This window comes from Rutidosis leptorrhynchoides, chromosome 3 (genome assembly GCF_046630445.1).
Source record: "Rutidosis leptorrhynchoides isolate AG116_Rl617_1_P2 chromosome 3, CSIRO_AGI_Rlap_v1, whole genome shotgun sequence".
Lineage (NCBI taxonomy): Eukaryota > Viridiplantae > Streptophyta > Magnoliopsida > Asterales > Asteraceae > Rutidosis > Rutidosis leptorrhynchoides.
The window spans coordinates 73,863,177-73,881,542 of NC_092335.1; positions in this window are offsets into that span (position 1 = coordinate 73,863,177).

Here is an 18,366-nt window from a genome sequence, read left to right on the forward strand (position 1 = left end):
ATTAAAGACTTGGAGGCACTACTTATATGGGGTCAAAAGTATTATATATACCGACCACAAAAGTTTTCAACACATATTTAATCAGAAACAACTGAATATGAGGCAGCGTAGGTGGATTGAATTGTTGAATGATTACGACTTTGAGATTCGTTACCACCCGGGGAAGGCAAATGTGGTAGCCGATGCCTTGAGCAGGAAGGACAGAGAATCCATTCGAGTAAAATCTATGAATATAATGATTCATAATAACCTTACTACTCAAATAAAGGAGGCGCAACAAGGAGTTTTAAAAGAGGGAAATTTAAAGGATGAAATACCCAAAGGATCGGAGAAGCATCTTAATATTCGGGAAGACGGAACCCGGTATATGGCTGAAAGGATTTGGGTACCAAAATTTGGAGATATGAGAGAAATGGTACTTAGAGAAGCTCATAAAACCAGATACTCAATACATCCTGGAACGGGGAAGATGTACAAGGATCTCAAGAAACATTTTTGGTGGCCGGGTATGAAAGCCGATGTTGCTAAATACGTAGGAGAATGTTTGACGTGTTCTAAGGTCAAAGCTGAGCATCAGAAACCATCAGGTCTACTTCAACAACCCGAAATCCCGGAATGGAAATGGGAAAACATTACCATGGATTTCATCACTAAATTGCCAAGGACTGCAAGTGGTTTTGATACTATTTGGGTAATAGTTGATCGTCTCACCAAATCAGCACACTTCCTGCCAATAAGAGAAGATGACAAGATGGAGAAGTTAGCACGACTGTATTTGAAGGAAGTCGTCTCCAGACATGGAATACCAATCTCTATTATCTCTGATAGGGATGGCAGATTTATTTCAAGATTCTGGCAGACATTACAGCAAGCATTAGGAACTCGTCTAGACATGAGTACTGCCTATCATCCACAAACTGATGGGCAGAGCGAAAGGACGATACAAACGCTTGAAGACATGCTACGAGCATGTGTTATTGATTTCGGAAACAGTTGGGATCGACATCTACCGTTAGCAGAATTTTCCTACAACAACAGCTACCATTCAAGCATTGAGATGGCGCCGTTTGAAGCACTTTATGGTAGAAAGTGCAGGTCTCCAATTTGTTGGAGTGAAGTGGGGGATAGACAGATTACGGGTCCGGAGATTATACAAGAAACTACCGAGAAGATCATCCAAATTCAACAACGGTTGAAAACCGCCTAAAGTCGACAAAAGAGCTACGCTGACATTAAAAGAAAAGATATAGAATTTGAAATTAGAGAGATGGTCATGCTTAAAGTTGCACCTTGGAAAGGCGTTGTTCGATTTGGTAAACGAGGGAAATTAAATCCAAGGTATATTGGACCATTCAAGATTATTGATCGTGTCGGACCAGTAGCTTACCGACTTGAGTTACCTCAACAACTCGCAGCTGTACATAACACTTTCCACGTCTCGAATTTAAAGAAATGTTTTGCTAAAGAAGATCTCACTATTCCGTTAGATGAAATCCAAATCAACGAAAAACTTCAATTCATCGAAGAACCCGTCGAAATAATGGATCGTGAGGTTAAAAGACTTAAGCAAAACAAGATACCAATTGTTAAGGTTCGATGGAATGCTCGTAGAGGACCCGAGTTCACCTGGGAGCGTGAAGATCAGATGAAGAAGAAATACCCGCATCTATTTCCAGAAGATTCGTCAACACCTTCAACAGCTTAAAATTTCGGGACGAAATTTATTTAACGGGTAGGTACTGTAGTGACCCGAACTTTTCCATGTTTATATATATTAATTGAGATTGATATTTACATGATTAAATGTTTCCAACATGTTAAGCAATCAAACTTGTTAAGACTTGATTAATTGAAATAGGTTTCATATAGACAATTGACCACCCAAGTTGACCGGTGATTCACGAACGTTAAAACTTGTAAAAACTATATGATGACATATATATGGTTATATATATAGTTAACATGATATTATGATAAGTAAACATATCATTAAGTATATTAACAATGAACTACATATGTAAAAACAAGACTACTAACTTAATGATTTTGAAACGAGACATATATGTAACGATTATCCTTGTAACGACATTTAATGTATATATATCATATTAAGAGATATTTGTACATCATAATATCATGATAATATAATAATTTAAAATCTCTTTTGATATTATAAACATTGGGTTAACAACATTTAACAAGATCGTTAACCTAAAGGTTTCAAAACAACATTTACATGTAACGACTAACGATGACTTAACGACTCAGTTAAAATGTATATACATGTAGTGTTTTAATATGTATTCATACACTTTTGAAAGACTTCAAGACACTTATCAAAATACTTCTACTTAACAAAAATGCTTACAATTACATCCTCGTTCAGTTTCATCAACAATTCTACTCGTATGCACCCGTATTCGTACTCGTACAATACACAGCTTTTAGATGTATGTACTATTGGTATATACACTCCAATGATCAGCTCTTAGCAGCCCATGTGAGTCACCTAACACATGTGGGAACCATCATTTGGCAACTAGCATGAAATATCTCATAAAATTACAAAAAATATGAGTAATCATTCATGACTTATTTACATGAAAACAAAATTACATATCCTTTATATCTAATCCATACACCAACGACCAAAAACACCTACAAACACTTTAATTCTTCAATTTTCTTCCTCTAATTGATCTCTCTCAAGTTCTATCTTCAAGTTCTAAGTGTTCTTCATAAATTCCAAAAGTTCTAGTTTCATAAAATCAAGAATACTTTCAAGTTTGCTAGCTCACTTCCAATCTTGTAAGGTGATCATCCAACCTCAAGAAATCTTTGTTTCTTACAGTAGGTTATCATTCTAATACAAGGTAATAATCATATTCAAACTTTGGTTCAATTTCTATAACTATAACAATCTTATTTCAAGTGATGATCTTACTTGAACTTGTTTTCGTGTCATGATTTTGCTTCAAGAACTTCGAGCCATCCAAGGATCCATTGAAGCTAGATCCATTTTTATCTTTTCCAGTAGGTTTATCCAAGGAACTTAAGGTAGTAATGATGTTCATAACATCATTCGATTCATACATATAAAGCTATCTTATTCGAAGGTTTAAACTTGTAATCACTAGAACATAGTTTAGTTAATTCTAAACTTGTTCGCAAACAAAAGTTACTCCTTCTAACTTGACTTTTAAAATCAACTAAACACATGTTCTATATCTATATGATATGCTAACTTAATGATTTAAAACCTGGAAACACGAAAAACACCGTAAAACCGGATTTACGCCGTCGTAGTAACACCGCGGGCTGTTTTGGGTTAGTTAATTAAAAACTATGATAAACTTTGATTTAAAAGTTGTTATTCTGAGAAAATGATTTTTATTATGAACATGAAACTATATCCAAAAATTATGGTTAAACTCAAAGTGGAAGTATGTTTTCTAAAATGGTCATCTAGACGTCGTTCTTTCGACTGAAATGACTACCTTTACAAAAACGACTTGTAACTTATTTTTCTGACTAATAACCTATACTTTTCTGTTTTGATTCATAAAATAGAGTTCAATATGAAACCATAGCAATTTGATTCACTCAAAACGGATTTAAAATGAAGAAGTTATGGGTAAAACAAGATTGGATAATTTTTCTCATTTTAGCTACGTGAAAATTGGTAACAAATCTATTCCAACCATAACTTAATCAACTTGTATTGTATATTATGTAATCTTGAGATACCATAGACACGTATACAATGTTTCGACCTATCATGTCGACACATCTATATATATTTCGGAACAACCATAGACACTCTATATGTGAATGTTGGAGTTAGCTATACAGGGTTGAGGTTGATTCCAAAATATATATACTTTGAGTTGTGATCAATACTGAGATACGTATACACTGGGTCGTGGATTGATTCAAGATAATATTTATCGATTTATTTCTGTACATCTAACTGTGGACAACTAGTTGTAGGTTACTAACGAGGACAGCTGACTTAATAAACTTAAAACATCAAAATATATTAAAAGTGTTGTAAATATATTTTGAACATACTTTGATATATATGTATATATTGTTATAGGTTCGTGAATCAACCAGTGGCCAAGTCTTACTTCCCGACGAAGTAAAAATCTGTGAAAGTGAGTTATAGTCCCACTTTTAAAATCTAATATTTTTGGGATGAGAATACATGCAGGTTTTATAAATGATTTACAAAATAGACACAAGTACGTGAAACTACATTCTATGGTTGAATTATCGAAATCGAATATGCCCCTTTTTATTAAGTCTGGTAATCTAAGAATTAGGGAACAGACACCCTAATTGACGCGAATCCTAAAGATAGATCTATTGGGCCTAACAAACCCCATCCAAAGTACCGGATGCTTTAGTACTTCGAAATTTATATCATATCCGAAGGGTGTCCCGGAATGATGGGGATATTCTTATATATGCATCTTGTTAATGTCGGTTACCAGGTGTTCACCATATGAATGATTTTTATCTCTATATATGGGATGTGTATTGAAATATGAAATCTTGTGGTCTATTATTATGATTTGATATATATAGGTTAAACCTATAACTCACCAACATTTTTGTTGACGTTTTAAGCATGTTTATTCTCAGGTGATTATTAAGAGCTTCCGCTGTCGCATACTTAAATAAGGACGAGATTTGGAGTCCATGTTTGTATGATATTGTGTAAAAACTGCATTCAAGAAACTTATTTTGTTGTAACATATTTGTATTGTAAACCATTATGTAATGGTCGTGTGTAAACAGGATATTTTAGATTATCATTATTTGATAATCTACGTAAAGCTTTTTAAACCTTTATTGATGAAATAAAGGTTATGGTTTGTTTTAAAATGAATGCAGTCTTTGAAAAACGTCTCATATAGAGGTCAAAACCTCGCAACGAAATCAATTAATATGGAACGTTTTTAATCAATAAGAACGGGACATTTCAATCTGGGTTATCGTTGACCGACTTACCAAATCTGCACACTTCTTAGCCATGAAGGAAATAGATACGATGGAAAGACTCGCTCAACTATACATCAAAGAGGTTGTATCCCGTCATGGTGTGCCCTTATCGATTATCTCAGATCGTGATACCCGTTTTGCTTCAAGGTTTTGGCGTTCTTTGCAAGAAGCCTTGGGAACTCGTCTCTACATGAGCACCGCGTATCACCCGCAGACCGATGGTCAGAGCGAACGAACGATTCAGACTTTGGAGGACATGTTGCGTGCCTGTGTTATTGACTTCGGAAAGGCTTGGGAAAGACATTTTCCACTAGCTGAATTCTCTTACAACAACAGTTATCATTCGAGTATTAATGCCGCACCTTTTGAAGCGTTGTATGGCTGCAAGTGCCGTTCTCCTATTTGTTGGGCCGAAGTAGGTGAAAAGCAAATCACCGGACCCGAGGTAGTTCATGAAACAACCGAGAAGATTGTCCAAATTCAAGCGAGACTTAAGGTGGCCCGTGATCGCCAAAAGAGTTATGCAGACCTTAAACGTAAAGACTTCGAATTCAACGTGGGTGACCGTGTAATGTTGAAGGTCGCGCCTTGGAAAAGTGTGAACCGTTTTGGAAAGCACGGAAAGTTAAACCCGCGATATATTGGTCCTTTTGAAATCTTAGAGTGTGTTGGACCCGTTTCTTACCGTTTGGATCTTCCGAATCAGTTGAGCGCAGTTCACCCTACTTTTCACGTGTCGAATCTGAAGAAATGTCTTCCCGAACCAGAACTTGTCATCCCTCTCGAAGAACTTACGATTGATGACAAACTCCACTTTGTGGAAGAACCTGTCAAAATCATGGACCGAGAGGTTAAGACTTTGAAGCACAATAAGATTCCAATTGTTCGAGTCCGATGGAATGCCAAACGTGGACCTGAGTTTACTTGGGAACGAGAGGATCAAATGATGCAGAAGTATCCTCACCTTTTCACGACTTCAACACCTGCCTCAGCTTAAATTTCGGGACGAAATTTCCATTAACAGGTGGGTAATGTAATGACCCGACTTTTTCGACTTGCTTTTGTGCCTTGTGTTTTAGCGAAACTGCGTATTTGTGCGTACTGTGCTACTTTATACTCTGGAATCTTTATACACATGGCTTACTTTCATTTATGTGTTAAAACGTGCCTTTAAGTACGTAGGTTACTTAACTTGATCACCGGAAACCTTTATGACCGTTAGTGTCACTTGACGTTACGAATAAACTGCGTACTGCGTACACGTTTAACTTTTTTTGTAATCGGAATATTATGACTACGAAATCTTAATTATTATTTCATAATAATAATTACTTGGGTTTTTGGATGCTTAATTACGCGTAGTAATTTACTTATGCTTACTAGTTAGTCTTGTTAGACTTTCTACCTTGTTGGGCCTTAGCCCACCCTACACTAGTTAGTGGACTATTTAATTAGCCCAATTATTAATAGCTAGTGACCCATTAATATGTAAGACAAATGCCCATTTATTAGAGGGAACATGCTAGCATTTATGTCAAGTATTATCCTTAATGTTGCATGGGATCCAAACATAAGCACCAACTTTAGACAACCATTAATCAAAAAGCAAAAGTTGGTCTCCCTTGTCCCCCTTGAAAATCACGGCCAACCCACCCCTTCCACACCCTCATTCACCTATAAATACAAGCCTCATTCCATCCATTTTACACTTGCTTTCATTTGTAATTCACACACTCACTCTCTAATTCTCTCTCTAGTTCTTTCTCTCTCTAAAAAGTGTAAGTATTTTGAATTTCTCTTCTTCTTCTCCTTCTCATCATCACGAATTCATCATCATCATCATGGGTCTAGCTTTTTAGCTTTTGATCTTGATTACATCTTGTAGATTCAAACATGGATTTGAATCCTTCAAGAACATGGAAGATTCAAGCTTTCTAGCTTTGAATCTTCACCTACTTTGTAGATCTATATCTTTTAACTTTAAACTTGTTATTTTGTTATAAAGATTCAAACTTGTGTTTGTAATCTTCATGTAACTTAAAGATCCAAGCGTTATGCTTCAAGATCTTTAAGAACAACCAAAATGCAAGCTTTCTAGCTTGAATCTTCATATCTTTTGTTGGATCTAAGTTTCCTAACTTATGATCTAATTATTTTATTATAAAGATCAAAACTTGTGTTTATGGTCTTCATATAACTTAAAGATCTAAGCTTTATGCTTCAAGTTCTTCAAAGAACACTAAAGGTTCAAGCTTTCTAGCTTTGTGACCTTGTAACTTGTGTGAAAGGGATCCAAGCTCTCTAGCTTAGGGTTCCATCACTTCATTTAACTTAGATTATGTTCATATTTGCTTGATTGAAGTAAAGTTTGTAGCTTTAGTTGTAAATGTAACTTGTAATTGTGTTAAGACTAAGGATATGATGTAACCTTGGTTCATCATCCATCTAAGACTCTTAAATGAGTTGTGTTCTTACTTGGTCTTAACATATTGTGTGTTGATGGTATAATATTAGTCAAGGTGATTCTAACCCATCAACGAGTTGTACACTTGAAGCTACAAGCATCAAGGATGAGAAGAGTGATGAGCATCAAGCACTAAGAACCCCACCGGAGCACCTTGCTTACTGTTTTAGGGATCTGATCAGACAACCTTGGCTACTGAAAAGCTGATTTTCAGTTAGTTCGGTTCGAGTATATGATTTTCCGTTTAGACCTCGTCTTAATCCGAGTTACGGTTTAGGATTTATGGTCTTCCGAAAGTCACTACACCCTATTAACGTTGTGCTGAAATTTCTGACTTACTCGCACTTAAACTGTCGCCACACTCAAACGAAGACGAGTTAGGTTTTGAAAATTGGTCAGAGGTTAGGGGACTCATATAGGGAACTATAGCCACTGACTAAGCATCTTTTCGATTTACGTAGAGGTCGTAGCAGCTGACCGAAGTCAGCCTATTGTTTCGATCTCTTTTCTTGTCAAACTTACTTAGCTTTTATGATGATGAACGATGATGATGATGAAACTTAAACTTATTTTATGCACTATTAGAACTTATGAGGATAACATACTGACCTAGTAACCTTTGACTTAGGTTGACGACCTTTCGGACCGACTTACTACTTGCGTACTTTCATTATCGACTTTACCGCTCTTATCACTGTGAGTTATAGCATCCCTTTTTAGTTTAATTATTTTAGGACTGAGAATACATGCGCTTTTTAGGTTTTACATACTAGGCACGAGTACTTAAACTTTATATATATGTGGGTTATACAACGGCATAAACTTTCCCCTTAGCTCGGTAACGTTTAGTCATTGGTTTTTGAACCGGTGAACGCGAATCTTAGATATGGATCCATAGGGTTTGACATCCCCACTCGGGCTAGTCGCGCTAGCATTTAACGGGTGTTTAATACTTCGTAAACATACGCACTCGCCAAGTGTACTTTTAGGGGGTTATAAACGTTAAGTTAGTTACCAAGTGCCCACGGTTAAACATATACTTTTCATACTGTTTTGGAACGCTGAAATCTCGTGGCCTACCTTACATTACTGTTACAACTTAAACTATAGCTCACCAACATTATTGTTAACGTTTTTAAGCATGTTTTCTCAGGTGCTTAGAGGTTTGTTGCTTCCGCTGTTTAGACTTACTGTCTTGGTGTTTAGACTTGCTGTTAAGGACCTGCTGTGCTAGAATTCCGCTGCATTACTTAGAGATGTCTTAATCATGGAACTTTTCTTTTGCATTCGTAGTTTATGTTATTTTCAGATAATGACTTTGTAACGACCTTTGTGTCACGTTATCTTTTGTAAACGCTATGTATTTTATGAATGCAAAAACTGGTTTTCAAATAGCATGTAGTACTTGACCGTGTAAAGATCCTGTTATTGACGAATCGTACACGATGGTTTTGTACGGGGCGTCACATTGACTATATGGAATAATGTCGAATGCACATATGAATTAGGGTAATATAATTGCCGGGATTATATTACGGTGACTCATATGAACGTTCTGACATTATGACATAAAGAATTTAAGGCGAGTCAAGGAAAATTTTTCTCTTTATCCTCATTCCATATCACGGTTAGTATTATTGAGAATACTAATCAACGATATTCTTGTGTTTTGAAGGAACAATGCCTCCTCGCCGTGTACCACGCCATGAAACACCCGAACAAGCTCTACAACGAATGATAGCCACCGCCGTGGATGCGGCCATGGCCGGTCACTCATCCAACAACAACAACAATAACAACAACCACAACAACAATAACAACAATGGAGCCGGTAACTCAAACGAGGGATGCTCCTACAAAGCTTTCATGGGGTGAAAACCTCATACTTTTGATGGGACCGGGGGACCGGTTATGCTCACCCGATGGTTTGAACAAACGGAAGCCGTCTTTAGCATAAGCGGTTTTCGGGACCAAGACAAGGTCAAATATTTCACCCACACTTTCGCCGGTATCGCTCTCACGTGGTGGAACACGTATGTACAATCGATGTTTACCAATGAAGCCCACGCACTTGTGAAGACCCGTCCTAATCCATCCGGATGAAGTCCATATCGATTATAAACGATTCACAACAGTTGATTACATCGCGAGGTACTTGACCTCTATATGATACATTTTACAAACATTGCATACGTTTTTGAAAAGACAATATTTCATTACAACAAAAGTTGACGGCATGCATACCATTTCATAATACATCTAACTATAATTGAATTAATAATAATCTTGATGAACTCAACGACTCGAATGCAACGTCTTTTGAAATATGCCATGAATGACTCCAAGTAATGTCTCTAATATGAGCTAATGCACAGCGGAAGATTTCTTTCATACCTGAGAATAAACATGCTTTCAAGTGTCAACCAAAAGGTTGGTGAGTTCATTAGTTTAACATAAATAATCATTTCATAAATTTTAATAGACCACAAGATTTCATATTTTCATTTCTCATAAACATACGTCCCATGCATAGAGACAAAAATATCATTCATATGGATTGAACACCTAGTAACCGACATTAACAAGATGCATATATATGAATATCTCCATCATTCCGGGATCCTCCATCGGACATGATATAAATTTCGAAGTACTAAAGCATCTGGTACTTTGGATGGGGCTTGTTGGGCCCGATAGATCTATCTTTAGAGTTCGCGTCAATTAGGGTGTCTGTTCCCTAATTCTTAGATTACCAGACTTAATAAAAAAGGGGCATATTTGATTTCGATCATTCAACCATATAATGTAGTTTCAATTACTTGTGTCTATTTCGTAAAACAGTTATAAAAACAGCGCATGTATTCTCAGTCCCAAAAATATATATTGCAAAAGCATTTAAAAAGGGATTAATGAAACTCACCATACTGTATTTTGTCATATGACGACATTGAACAAGTATAGGGTTGGCCTCGGATTCACAAACCAATACCATTTGTATATATGTTAACACATATAATTGTAATCGAACAATTTATATATATATATATATATATATATATATATATATATATATATATATATATATATATATATATAAGCTTATTAGTCATATTATTTTTATATTAATAACCTATAGGTTTCATATATTCATTATATATAAAAAAAATTAGTTATGTTATATGTATTAAATATATATTTTGTATATATATACATACCGTTTGTTTTGTTAAAATTATAATAATACTAAAATAAAATTAGTAATGATAAAAATAATAATAAGGATAATAAAGTAAAAAAAAAAATGATACTTTTAGTATAAATGATAAAATGATAACTTTAGTAAAAATAATACTTCTTAATGAAAATGTTAATTTTAATAATAATTAATACTAATAATAATAACTACAAAAATAATGATTTTACTAATAATAATAATGATAATAATAATTGAAATACTACCTTAAAACTAGCTTCTAAAAATAAATGCCCGGAATGGGACTTGAACCCGCGACCTCCTGTACGGACATTAGCACCCTCAACCATCGGACCATGTTTGTTTATCGGATTTAAATCGTAACTAAGTATATTTAACCTGTAACCTCGTATGTTCTCCTTCTAAGAATATAACTCAACATCAGCAGCAGTATGTTTCGCAATAAGAAGACACCAAACTTGAATTGGATCGGATGGAAATAGAAGTCATCATCATCATATATATAACAATCATATCATCATTCTAATCCTATATCATTATCATCATCTTCACTTAATCAATATCATCAATATCACTTCATTATCGTACGTCCTTCATCTAACATCTCCTATCATCGTCCTATATGATTCAACATCATCACCTAGTTTTTGATTATCACGTATCATCATTATGCATCGGTTATTATCATTCAACATGTATCTATACTATCCAATATCTCAGCCCAACAAATAAGTGAAACCGGCCCAAAATAGTTTTCTAAGCCCAACAAATGAAGACATGGCCCAACAAAAATTCGCTTCCTCTTTCTCTGATCGGGTACCCGATTTGCAATTGGCAAGGAACATAAATAAAAAAAATAATAAAGTAGCTGAAGGATCTTTTCGGTAGGGTTTAATCTTAAAAGGAAAACAACAATATCATTCTTCATTTTCTCAGTTCTGTATCTTCCTCCTATCGTCATCATCATGTACCATCTCATCTTCATCTCTCTTATTTTGTTATCGCCTCATCATCAGTACTCATAATCATCATCATTTTCTTGCTTTTTATGTCACCATCTAGTCATCTAATCATCATGTATACAGTATAATAATTTGCTTAACAAAAGAAATGGAGCCCAATCAACAACTTTAACAGCTCATTCCATTAACAATTCCAAATTGTTTCCTAATTGATGGCCATCTAATCTGTCCCACAATTTAAAAATAATAGGCATGTGAACTTCATAAAGCAATTGTCTGCCATAATGGAAAAAATATAATATGCACTAGGACATATAACCTCAACTTTAGTCATCTCCTATAGTTGGCATCTTATTATATAAAGAAGAAAAATTTATCATTTTATGTATCAACCTCATTATTCATCGTTACCTTAAGTGATCACTATCAATATCAGTGGATTCTGATTTGCAAGCGTACAGCAGCTAAAATGCTGTTTGATTGGTCGTTTACAGAAGGAAAGGGAAGAAAGTAAAACTAGCAGTAGTTTTCAACAACAAGGATGTGTTGTAGGTCTCGTGGTGTTTGATGATAGTGAACAAATCAGTGTTGGAGATAGGTTGAGTAGAAATGACGAGTTGCAGGTTACATGGTTTTTGTTTGAGTTCTTCCTTGATAAGTTCAATCTGATAAAAGCTAAGAGGTTTAAATTAGATAATGGTAATGAGAGATCTTGAATGGATTTGCCAATATCATTGATCAATTGGGTTGATTTCTAGAGTGAAGTGATGGCCTGTATTCTTCAATTGGTCAGGAAGAAAAAACAAGGCAGATAAAATAAAATACACAGAATAAAATCTTGAAATCGATCTTCCTTTAATCAGACAACAAGGACAAAGAATAATAAAAAAAAATAAAGAAAAGTTGAAAGTGAAAGGCAACGGATTTGATGGTATCTGTTGATCCCTTTACGACTTGGAATCACTTTTGAAGACAAGGTTGATAATATAGATCAGTGTGATCGATACCTCTAACAGATTTGTACGAGTATTCCCATTTTATATAATTAAACTAATATTAATGATTAATAAATAATAATAATAATAATAATTGTATTAATAATAATATAAATATTACTATTACTATTAATCATAAAAATGATAATAATAATAATAATGATATTAATAATAGAGTGTGTTATTTTCTTATAATTATAACTATAATAATTCTAGTGATATTAATAACATTAATAAAGAGATTATTAATAATAAATGTTCATAATAACTTAAATTTATAATTTTCATTACTAATTATAATGATATAACAAATTAGATGTATCAATATTATACTAATGTTAATATTAATATTATACTAGTATTAATAATGAAAATACATATAATAATATTAATGTAACATTTATATTTTAATTTGTATATAAATATTAATGTTATAATTTATTAATCCTGTATTATTTAATGATTATATATATATATATATATATATATGTATATGTATATATATATATATGTATATATATATATATATGTATATATATATATATATATATATATTTTAAATGTTTATTATTTATACATTTCAATATAATAATTTATAGAAATCATATATTTATAATAATATCATATGTATATTTATATATATATTCCTATGGTAGTAACTTAATTACTTTATTTATTATTTTTCATTTTAACTCAAATGATTAAAGTGTACCTTATTAATTCAAGCTATTGTATATACACTTACATTTATGTTTGTATATATATATATATATATATATATATATATATATATATATATATATACATTTATATTTATTTACACACAATAGTTCGTGAATCGTCGGAAATAGTCAAAGGTTATCTAAATCCATGTAAACCATTTCAAGAATTTTGAGACTCAACTTTATGAACTTTGTGTATCGTGTCGGAATCATATAAAGATTAAGTTTAAATTTGGTCGGAAATTTCCGGGTCGTCACAGTACCTACCCGTTAAAGAAATTTCGTCCCGAAATTTGAGTGAGGTTGTCATGGCTAACAATAAAAATGTTTTCATGACAAATATGAGTTGATAAATGGAGTTTTATCATTATTAACTAATATGAATAAAACGGTTCGATTAGGTGAAGCGTACGAATGAATCTGTCACAACAGATTGAGATAGAGATTTAACTTTTGACGTAGTCACGGTGGAACTTAGAAAATAAGGTGCGTCTTAGCTTTTGACGTTGTCTTGGTTGAATTTCCGGAATTCAAGGGATTTAAAGAGAATCTTCGAAATCTATAAAATCTGATTCTTCGAGATTTAAGGGAATTAGGATCTATTTAATTAAATGCGATAATCTGTTTCGATTTCAATGTCTGATACTCCCACTATAATTGAACTTCTTCCGTTCCATTACTTTTACCATTCCAATACTTTCTTTCTTAGTTCGTACATCCAAATGATTGTGAAAATGCTTAATCCGGTTCTGATCCTTGTCCTTCTCCTTTCTATTGCTACAATCATTCTCCTTTTCCAACTTCCACCAGGGGAATCTGATTTCTTCTACTTCGCCCTTGGGGTTATAGTGTTTTTAATTCTCCCGTGTTTTTATGTTGCGATAAACATTGACATACACGGTTTGTAATTTATGTATTGTTATAGGGCTTTATATTTTCCTTTAAATTTCAAAGTCCCTGCTTCTGTCTTTAATAATCATTGTCATTCACAGTTAATGCTCTCTCATATTTGCTGTGATTTATACCCCCCATTTCTATTTCGGAGATTCATTCTTTTGTTTTCTCTTCCCGACTTTAAATCAAGCGAATAATGGTCCAGAATTCGTAGATATAGAGTTTTGAATGATTATAGTATTCTAAGCAGGAAAGAACGTGATAGCACGATTTTATTTACAAATTTATCAACATCACGGAAGATAGATCCATCAAGAATACATTTTGTTGATATGTTCAGAAGTTAAGTAGAATGAAAGAGTTATGTAACATGACACATGATGACGGTATGATCTACTGTGAACCATCATCACGTTTCATTAGAAACTCAGCATGACTTACTGTAATATAATCACGTTGATCAAGTGTCATTATATTATACTAACTCGTGCATCAGTTCCCAACACTACTTCAAAAACATTCATATTTTAGACTCGAAAGTTTTACATAATATAGAAACTAACAGTTTCTATATGATGTAAAACTGATAGCACGAAGAGATTAATGATTTCAGATAAGAATAATAATAAAAATATCTTCAGAAATATGGAGGATATTTATAATGAAAGATACGATAATATCTTTGAATATCTAAGATCAGAGAATGATGGAGACTATTGTCTGCAAGGGTTTAGAGTAGCGAGCAAGATATTCGCTAAAGACTTCAGCAGACATTGTATCATTTAGATTCTTTGAAGTCAAACTTATTCTTTGTGATTTGTTCACGGCTTTCTTCATAGTTTCACATAATCTGCTTTTCGGTACTAAATTTTCTCTTGAATGTTTCCAATATAATGATACACAGGAAGCACGAAGAGGTATATAATTTCGGACGAGAATATTTTTGAAAATATCCTCAGAAATATCGAAGATATTGATGATAATATTTTGGAATTTCTAAGTTCGATGGTTGATGGAGAAAGATTTTCCGCAAGATTTTAACATGACTTCGGAGCAAGATATTCTCTAAAGATTTCATCAGATCCAGAATTACCTGAATTCTTTGAATATATGGTATGGTCCTTGTAATTGTCCTTGGTCTCCTTCGTGGTTAGCTCAATCCGTTTTCCAGTTCCAACTTTTCTGAGCTTTTCCAACATACTATTCTTTATCATCAAACTTTCGGTGATTATGGTTGTTTACGGTTGTCTATGGTTTCTGCTGCTTCATTCAGCTTTTTCAACATTCAGAGTATTGATTTGTGACTGAGTGATTTTCAGAATTCCAGAAGGAGAGATCATAATTCTAAGAGATAAATGTCATACATATAACTGTTGATGTAGATATGCTGTGAGTTTTCAAAGTACTGATTGCTGATTCCCGATAATTGGTATGACAGTTCTCGTTACAAGATACGGATGAGTATATGATAGGGTTTCAATGAATAAATATAATGATTTGTCAGAGAGATTTAAGCCAAGAAGTAACGAAGTTGCTGGTCTGTCTGTTGATAATATGGTGGAATATAAAAGAATTCTCCGTTATCAAAAGGGTAATCGTATATATCAGGATTATAGTAAGGTTACTTCGAATGAAAAGTCGAAGTTGACTTACTGGAGCTGTGACAAAATTGGCTACTTTGAAAAGGGATCGCAAAGTTATTTTTGCTAATAAATGCCAAAGGATCTGATGCGGCTATGTGTTAAACTTTTACTCAATTGTCGAGAGTTTCTCAGGTGCATAACTATATGCATAAATTTTTCCTTCCGTAGATGAAGTTCGGTTGGTTCATCCTCTCGATTGAGGTGTTTTCAAGAATCATGAAAGGTTTAAATGCAGATTGTAATCATCAAAATACAAATGAGGTTTAAGATGAAATCAAGTGGCAAACTTGAAGAATTGTTTAGTTTCATATGTTATAGTCAATATTTTAATTCATTTTAATTGTCCAATGTTGATAGTCCTCAGTTGACAGTAAACAGTTAGCAGTGTACAAATAATAATTCATATATAGTTTACTATATAATATTCGAATTAATTAATACGTATCGTGACCCGTGTACATGTCTCAGACTCGATCACAACTCAAACTATATATATTATTATAGAATCAACCTCAACCCTGTATAGAGAACTCGATCATTACTGCATATAGAGTGTCTATGGTTATTCCAAATAATATATATAAATGCGTCGATATGATATGTCAAAACCTTGTATACGTGTCCCGATATTTAAAGTGCGAAAAATAAATACAGAAATTAAATGACGATAAATAAAATTGCGAGAATGTAAATTGCGATAAATTAAGTGAAATCAGTTAGCTGGGAACAATTAACTAGGAACCGTTAGCATGGATTCTTAACAAAATTTATCATAGTTAATTTGTTTGTTTCTAACAAATTTTATTTTGTCCAACGTTTTCTTCATTATGCCACTTGTTGGATTCTGATAGGGCAAAATCCAAATATGAAATTGAATGAAAATAGTTATTCGGTGAGGAACGGATTCGTACTTCTGTGGTTGTAAGTAGGATAGTAAATGACTATTGAATCAGATTCGAAGAATGTACAGTGTAACTTATTAATGTGAAATCTAAATATTTCTAGGGTATTACCTACCCGTTAAAATATTTTCATCATTAACAGTTTGTACAAGGGAATTTTTAATTACAATCTCTATGAATATATATATATATATATATATATATATATATATATATATATATATATATATATATATATATATATATATATATATATATATATATATATATATATATATATATATATATATATATATATATATATTTTCTTCAGATATAATTATGCATTTAATGAGTCAATATGATATTAAACTCATTTGATTTACCGTTAGAACAGAATATATAATATCTAAAACATTAGAGATTACATAATCGCCATGTCGAACGAAGATAAATGATGTAGAACGATTCGTAGAATGATGATTATGCTTGAGGTATAGACTGCGAGGTTGAGACGTGTGATGATGTTGTTGTGGTTGGTACTGGTCATGATGCTGGTGCTGCTGATGGTGGTACTATTGCTGTCGGTGCTACAAGTGTTGTTGGTGCTGAGGTTGGTGATGATGTTGGTGTAGTAAGTATCGCTTGTAGATCACTCACCATTCTTGTCATGTTTTCTATCCTACCCTCTATCATTTCTATCCATCCACTCATCTGATTCGATAGATCTTGATTATCAATTCGAAGTTCCCTAACTTCTTCTAATATTCCCCTTCGATTGGTATTCGGAAGTAGAGGTTGAATATTTTCTGAGATTGCAGTAATGTGACCTTCGAGGTGGAAAACTTTAGCAAGAAGGGTGAATACAGTGTTGCGCATAGGTTCACCGGTGAGTACATCGTTTTCTCCGATGTTAGGAGGTAAGTTTGGTTCACAGTAGGGCTCACCTTCTTCATTTCTCCATCGAGTGAGTAAGTCTCGGACCCACCCCCATCTCCTCCAGAAAGAAAAATAACTAAATGGTTGAGACACTTCTGGTTCATTGACTTCGGAGTCTGCTTCAATATACATCTCGAAATCGCTTCCGAAACTAATGGTATCCAAGCTAGGTGTAGGATCCATCTCTCACGATCAGTTAAAGGGTTTTGATATGAAATGATTTTCGAATATCGAACGATATTCTAATTATATATAGAATATCTATACATACTTCCAAAGATCTCGTGAATTACGGAGATAATTAAGGAAACGTGTCAGATAAAGTCTACAGTGACAGATACGCTAAGATATGAATTTTGTCTATACACTATTTATGCAGTCAACGCAATAAAATGTGTTTAGACTAAGAATAATGAGCAGATAATTTCCTAAGGATGATAAGTAGATGATTTTCGACAAAAATGATAAGCAAAACTTTTGACATGCAGACACGATCGAAGTCCAGACTCTCTAATGCATCCTAATGACTATCAGTTAGACACACTAATGCAAGACCTGGTTCGGTAAGACCACCGCTCTGATACCAACTGTGAAGACCCGTCCTAATCCATCTGGACGAAGTCCATATCGATTATAAATGATTCA